Here is a 7,753-nt window from a genome sequence, read left to right as displayed (position 1 = left end):
TTAAAATGCCATGGCACTCCATGCATGTGCCCATGCCCTAAGACCAATATGTTTGAAAATTCTATATAATTTACTACACATGGAATTAACTCGCACACAAGTACACAAAAATTTGATTTTACAAACCATTTTGGTTAGGCGTTGCATGTAGATGTAGTTCAAATTTGAATTACGGTCATTAAATGGTTAGAAAATCACTTAAATGTCTTTAAAAGGTCAAATGACCCCTGAAATTTTCCAAATTTTCACATGACAGTTGTATTACTGCACGTTAAACGTAGAAAAAATTTGAAGGCCGTAAGAGGAACCTATCTCCCGTTCGTCATCAAACATTCATTGTTCCCTCTCGGAACCACAAACCTTCTAGTGAGTTGCTCCGGTTTGTGAGGGGTGTGTGTCCAAACTTTCGTCAAACATGCCAATTTCTTTACAACATCATCTTGATGGCATGACATTACATTAACCAAGGTTTCATGTTTTTGTGATCATTTTTTTATTTTTTGTAATTAAAGTGCCATGTCACTCCATGCATACGTATGCATGTGTCCATGTCGTGAGACCAATATATTGAAAATTCCTTCTAATTTACTGCACATGGAATTAACTCGCACACAAGTGCACAGATATGATTATTCAAACCGTTTTGGTTAGGCGTTGCATGTAGATGTAGTTCAAATTTGAATTACGGTCATTAAATGGTTAGAAAATCACATAAATATCTTTAAAAGGTCAAGTGACCCCTAGAATTTTCCAAAATTTCACATTACAATCGTAGTAGTGCATGTTAGACGTAGAAAAAAATTGAAGGCCGTAAGAGGAAGCTATCTCCCGTTCGTCATCAAACATGCATTGTTCCCTCTTGGAACCACGAGCCTTCTAGTGAGTTGCTCCGGTTTGTGAGGAGTGTGTGTCCAAATTTCGTCAAACATGTCAATTTCTTTACCACATCATCTTGGTGGCATGGCATTACATCAACTAAGGTTTCATGTGTTTCTGATTTTTTTGGAATTAAAATGTCATGTCACTCCGTGCATACGTATGCATGTGTCCATGTCGTGAGACAAATATGTTTGAAAATTCCTTCTAGTTTACTGCACGGGGAATTAACTCGCACACAAGTACACAAATATGATTTTTCAAACCGTTTTGGTTAGTCATTGCATGTAGATGTAGTTCAAATTTGAATTACGATCATTAAATGGCTAGAAAATCACTTAAATGTCTTTAAAAGGTCAAATGACCCTTAGATTGTTCAAAAATTTCACACTACAGTTGTAGTAGTGCATGTTAGACGTAGAAAAAAATTGAAGGCCGTATTAGGAAGTAATCTCCCATTCGTCATCAAACATGCATTGTCCGCTCTCGGAACCACAAGTCTTCTAGTGAGTTGCTCCGGTTTATGAGGGGTGTGTGTCCAAACTTTCGTCAAACATGCCAATTTTTTTACCACATCATCTTGGTGGCATGACATTACATCAACCAAGGTTTCTTGTGTTTCTTATTATTATTTTTGGATTTAAAATGTCATGGCACTCCATGCATGTGCCCATGCCTTGAGACCAATATGTTTGAAAATTCCTTCTAATTTACTACACATGGAATTAACTCGCACACAAGTGCACAAAAATATAATTTTTCAAACCGTTTTTGTTAGGCGTTGCATGTAGATGTAGTTCAAATTTGAATTACGGTCGTTAAATGGTTAGAAAATCACTTAAATATCTTTTAAAGGTCAAATGACCCCTGAAATTTTCCAAATTTTCACATGATAGTTGTATTAGTGCACGTTAAACGTAGAAAAAATTTGTAGGCCGTAAGAGGAAGTTATCTCCCGTTCATCATAAAACATGCATTGTTCCGTCTTGGAACCATGAACCTGCTAGTGAGTTGCTCACGTTTGTGAGGGGTGTGTGTCCAAACTTTCGTCAAACAGGCCAATTTTTTTACCACATCATCTTGGTGGCATGACATTAAATCAAGCAAGGTTTCATGTTTTTCTGATCATTTTTTAATTTTTTGGAATTAAAATGCCATGGCACTCCATGCATGTGCCCATGCCTTGACACCAATATGTTTGAAAATTCTTTCTAATTTACTGCACATGGAATTAACTCGCACACAAGTACACTAAAATTTGATTTTTTTTCAAACCGTTTTGGTTAGGCGTTACATGTAGATGTTGTTCAAATTTGAATTACGGTCATTAAATGGTTGTAAAATCACTTAAATGTCTTTAAAAGGTCAAATGACCCTTGAAAATTTTCAAATTTTCACATGACAGTTGTATTAGTGCACGTTAAACGTAGAAAAAAATTGAAGGCCGTAAGAGGAAGCTATGTCCCATTCGTCATCAAACATGCATTGTTCCCTCTCGGAACCATGAACCTTTTAGTGAGTTGCTCCGGTTTGTGAGGGGTGTGTGTCCAAACTTTCGTCAAACATGCCAATTTCATTACCACATTATCTTGGTGGCATGACATTATATCAACCAAGGTTTCATATTTTTCTGATCATTCTTTTATTTTTTGTAACTAAAATGGCATGTCACTCCATGCATACGTATGCATGTGTCCATGTCGTGAGACCAATATGTTTGAAAATTCTTTCTAATTTACTGCACATGGAATTAACTCGCACAAAAGTACACAGATATGATTTTTGAAACCGTTTTGGTTAGGCGTTGCATGTAGATGTAGTTCAAATTTGAATTGCGGTCATTAAATGGTTAGAAAATCACTTAAATGTCTTTAAAAGGTCAAATGACCCCTAGAATTTTCAAAAATTTCACATTACAGTTGTAGTAGTGCACGTTAGACGTAGAAAAAAATTGAAGGCCGTAAGAGGAAGCTATGTACCGTTCGTCATCAAACATGCATTGTTCCCCCTCGGAACCACGAGCCTTCTAGTGAGGTGCTCCGGTTTGTGAGGGGTGTGTGTCCAAACTTTCGTCAAACATGCCAATTTCTTTACCACATCATCTTGGTGGCATGACATTATATCAACCAATGTTTCATGTGTTTCTGATTTTTTTTGGAATTAAAATGCCATGTCACTTCATGCATACGTATGCATGTGTCCATGTCGTGAGACAAATATGTTTGAAAATTCCTTGTAGTTTACTAGCACATGGAATTAAATCGCACACAAGTACACAAATATGATTTTTCAAACCGTTTTGGTTAGTCATTGCATGTAGATGTAGTTCAAATTTGAATTACGGTCATTAAATGGCTAGAAATCACTTAAATGTCTTTAAAAGGTCAAATGACCCCTAGATTGTTCAAAATTTTCACATTACAGTTGTAGTAATGCATGTCAGACATAGAAAAAAATTGAAGGCCGTAAGAGGAAGCTATCTCCCGTTCGTTATCAAACATGCATTGTCCCCTCTCGAAACCACGAGCCTTCTAGTGAGTTGCTCCGGTTTGTGAGGGGTGTGTGTCCAAACTTTCGTCAAACATGCCAATTTTTTTACCACGTCATCTTGGTGGCATGACATTACATCAACCAAGGTTTCATGTGTTTTCAATTTTTTTTGAAATTAAAATGCCATGGCACTCCATGCATGTGCCCATGCATTGAGACCAATATGTTTGAAAATTCCTTCTAATTTACTGCACATGAAATTAACTCGCACACAAGTACACATAAATATTATTTTTCAAAACGTTTTGATTAGGCCTTGCATGTAGATGTAGTTCAAATTTTAATTACGGTCATTAAGTGGTTAGAAAATCACTTAAATGTCTTTAAAAGGTCTAATGACCCCTGAAATTTTCCAAATTTTCACATGAAAGTTGTATTAGTGCATGTTAAATGTAGAAAAAAATTGAAGGCCGTAAGAAGGAGCTATCTCCCGTTCGTCATCAAGCATGCATTGTTCCCTCTCGGAACCACGAACCTTCTAGTGGGTTGCTCCGGTTTATGAGGGGTGTGTGTCCAAACTTTCGTCAAACAGGCCAACATTTTACCACATCATCTTGGTGGCATGACATTAAATCAAGCAAGGTTTCATGTTTTTCTGATCATTTTTAATTTTTTTGGAATTAAAATGTCATGGCACTCCATGCATGTGCCCATGCCTTGAGACCAATATGTTTGAAAATTCCTTCTAATTTACTGCACATGGAATTAACTCACACACAAGTACACAAAAATTTGTTTTTTCAAACCGTTTTGGTTAGGCGTTGCATATAGACTAGATCATTGATGGCGCACGTTGCCGCGCCCGTCTATCTATACGATAAATTATACGAATATCTATAAATATATATGGGCACATGAAATATATTATACTTGTAAAACATAACCTTATATTAGTCAATAATTAATGAAGTTCACATATATACTAAGATAAAAAAGTAAGGTTCACCTACACAAATTGGCATGGGATGACAACATACAAATCCATGTATTCAGTAAATAAAACCAATCCATAGTGCCAAGACAGATAATAAGCCGCGGCAAAAATAAACATGCAACAGGAGACATAAATAGTCATTATAGATTGTATACATGATGCATTAATGAAATGTCCAGATGCCTCTCTACCCAAAGGGGCGCGATGTTCTGCCACAAAGAAGAATTAGGCAGGCCTGGTGCGCCTAGACATTTCATGTGTGGAGTGTGCCACACTCACCAAGAAGAATGCTAACAAGGATTTCACTTAGTTAGGAAATCAAGTAGTAATTGATATTCTACATACCATAAATGGGATATCCTACTGTGGAATTCGGTAGAATAATAAAAATATCTTTACATAAGCATAAATGGACATTTCTATTATCAGTGGAACACTTAGCTTCTGCTTCATTTCACATACTCAAATTTGATTATTTGTCGGGTTACCCCAGATTTCCAACCGCTGCAATCAGGCGAAGCATGTGCAGATGGCACGTGTACCAAGGCCTTTGAGCCAAGCACCTATCAAGATTTTTCTAACATATAAACTGGAGCATGATTCTAAAACATAATAATGATTGTAGAAGGCAAATGGAGCTACACTTGGTCGTACATTGCAAATTTAATTATATGAAAGCGACTAGAAGAGTTACCACTACATTAGCTACAAAATCAATAGAAATTTTAGTTTATTTAGAGGATGCATAGCAATCACGGCACTTGAAGGTGCAACATCATCAAGCTTTCACTGAAACCGTGAAAAACACACAGGTGAGAACTAAGCTGAAAATGCAATATAAAGAGTATATATATTATGATATAATTTGTACATGCAAACTACAGTATCATAAGGGATAAAAAGAATGTTGCCCACACTATAAGAAAAGAAACATTACCACTATAGTAGATCGCATTTTTATGCTCAACACTTCCTTTCCATAATTCTTCTGAAATCGGGGTTTGCCATCGTCATATTTCCAGTAGGACTTTTGTTAGTACTCTGAACACAAGGAGAAGGGTTCAACACGTTTTGAAGTGTCAAAGTTCAGAAAAACTGCTAGGCCATGAATGCACGTTTTGACACTGACTCGCCCCTAGCTCGCTTAATCGTCAAGCTTGTTTTGTACAGACACTGTGCGGCAGGTACAACAAGAGCTCACTTGGCTGAAGAAATCAAGGGAAGACCAGGAGAGCAACCTGTACACCTGGCCAACGTATCACAGCAACATCAAAAAATCTAAGAGACCAGAAGGGGAACCCGGATCTCACCTGCCTGAAGAAAGACACGAGAACGAGCTGTGGAGGTTGGAGAAGGGAGGCGACTGGGCGAAGACGGAGTAGTTTCACCACGAGCCCTCGAGCGCATCGACTGAAGCCGGAACTGCGCCTCCAGTCGATCACAGCGCGAGCCTCGTCTTGGCCGAATCCCGCCTCGCATTATGGCTGGATGGACGCAGACCGGCCGCTCCTCTGAGCGTGTGTCGCTGGATCCCCTTAGCGAAATTTGGATCCAATCTCAAAACTGAATCCATGAATATTTCGTGGTACATAAGCGATTATCGAAATCTCACCGTGGACTATTGGAACCTCATCGTGGTAACCAGGCCACGGGCCACTGGTGTCTCGGGAGAGAAAAAATTGATGATGACAACGCATCTTCTTGTCGTGTCCATCTCACTCCCTCTGAGCCGCCTGGAGGAGGTCCTTGCATCGTGGATCCAAAAGAATAAGCTTGGTTTTGGGTTGTGGATCCAGGAGCTCGGCATTACCGGCGCCTGGGTGCTCGAACGAGGTTGGATCCAGAGATGGCGCGACAAGGCGTAAAAATCTGGTTCAGTCCTTAGTGGTGTAGAGCCTCAACAGATCTGAGAGAGGATCCCCTCCCTGATGAAATCTTAAGGGTAAATAAGAGGGCGACGGCTGGGCAAAGATGAGGAGGCAGTCGGCTGGAGACGAGGGCGGCGCAACTTGTATCGCGGAGAGGTCGGGGGTGGGAATTGAACAAGAGAGACGAGAGGTCGGGGTGGAAGGGATGAGACACAAGCCAGCAATCGTTTTGGACCCTCAGTGGGCTGAGAAAACAGGCCCATTTTACCACAGGGCACGGTTTCGGCCTCTGAAGAAGCAGCCCACAGGACAGCTGGGCCAGATTACACATAGTGCGGGACAGAACGCTTTGTACATCAGATCTGACGCCCAGGAACGTTCAGATCGCGCAAATGGATGGCTGAAAACCCAAATCGCTGTGAGGGCAGGGATTAGGTGCGGTTATATTGTCCTTAATAATGTAGTTCAAATTTGAATTACGGTCATTAAATAGTTAGAAAATCACTTAAATGTTTTTAAAAGGTCAACTGACCCCTGAATTTTTCCAAATTTTCACATGAAAGTTGTATTAGTGCATGTTAAACGTAGAAAAAAAATTGAAGGCCGTAAGAGGAACCTATCTCCCGTTCGTCATCAAACATGGATTGTTCCCTCTCGGAAACACAAACCTTCTAGTGAGTTGCTCCGGTTTGTGAGGGGTGTGTGTCCAAACTTTCATCAAACATGCCAATTTCTTTACCACATCATCTTGGTGTCATGACATTACATCAACCAAGGCTTCCTGTTTTTCTGATCATTTTTTTATTTTTTAAATTAAAATGCCATGTCACTCCATGCATACGTATGCATGTGTCCATGTCGTGAGACCAATATATTTAAAAATTCCTTCTAATTTACTGCACATGGAATTAACTCGCACACAAGTACACATATATGATTTTTCAAACCGTTTTGGTTAGGCGTTGCATGTATATGTAGTTCAAATTTGAATTACGGTCATGAAATGGTTAGAAAATCACTTAAATGTCTTTAAAAGGTCAAATGACCCATAGAATTTTCCAAAATTTCACATTACAGTTGTAGTAGTGCATGTTAGACGTAGAAAAAATTGAAGACCGTAAGAGAAGCTATCTCCCGTTCGTCATCAAACATGCATTATTCCCTCTCGGAACCACGAGCCTTCTAGTGAGTTGCTCCGGTTTGTGAGGGGTGTGTGTCCAAACTTTTGTCAAACATGTCAGTTTCTTTACCACACCATCTTGGTGGCATGACATTACATCAACCAAGGTTTCATGTGTTTCTGATTGTTTTTTGGAATTAAAATGCCATGTCACTCCATGCATACGTTTGCGTGTGTCCATGTCGTGAGACAAATATGTTTGAAAATTCCTTCTAGTTTACTGCACATGGAATTAACTCGCACACAAGTACACAAATATGAATTTTCAAACCATTTTGGTTAGGCGTTACATGTAGATGTAGTTCAAATTTGGATTATGGTCATTAAATGGCTAGAAAATCACTT

The 7,753-nt window shown here is 39.1% G+C and overlaps 1 long non-coding RNA gene across 3 annotated transcripts; it reads right to left on the bottom strand.

Moving 5' to 3' along the window:
- Nucleotides 1-4,392: 4,392 nt before the first annotated feature.
- Nucleotides 4,393-6,530, bottom strand: LOC120976558 (uncharacterized). 3 transcript variants are annotated; one of them, XR_006671889.2, is made up of 3 exons: nucleotides 5,973-6,453; nucleotides 5,298-5,894; nucleotides 4,393-4,923 (listed from the first exon to the last, which is right to left on the bottom strand). It is a non-coding gene; the product is annotated as an uncharacterized lncRNA (long non-coding RNA). The 3 variants fall into 3 exon arrangements; XR_005772303.2 differs by lacking the exon at nucleotides 4,393-4,923 and having other exon boundaries at nucleotides 5,181-5,894; nucleotides 5,973-6,530; XR_005772304.2 differs by lacking the exon at nucleotides 4,393-4,923 and having other exon boundaries at nucleotides 5,181-5,885; nucleotides 5,973-6,530.
- Nucleotides 6,531-7,753: the final 1,223 nt, after the last annotated feature.

This window comes from Aegilops tauschii, chromosome 3 (genome assembly GCF_002575655.3).
Source record: "Aegilops tauschii subsp. strangulata cultivar AL8/78 chromosome 3, Aet v6.0, whole genome shotgun sequence".
NCBI classification, from domain to species: domain Eukaryota; kingdom Viridiplantae; phylum Streptophyta; class Magnoliopsida; order Poales; family Poaceae; genus Aegilops; species Aegilops tauschii.
The sequence above is the reverse complement of the archived record's forward strand: the minus strand, read 5'-3'. Positions and strand labels throughout refer to the sequence as shown.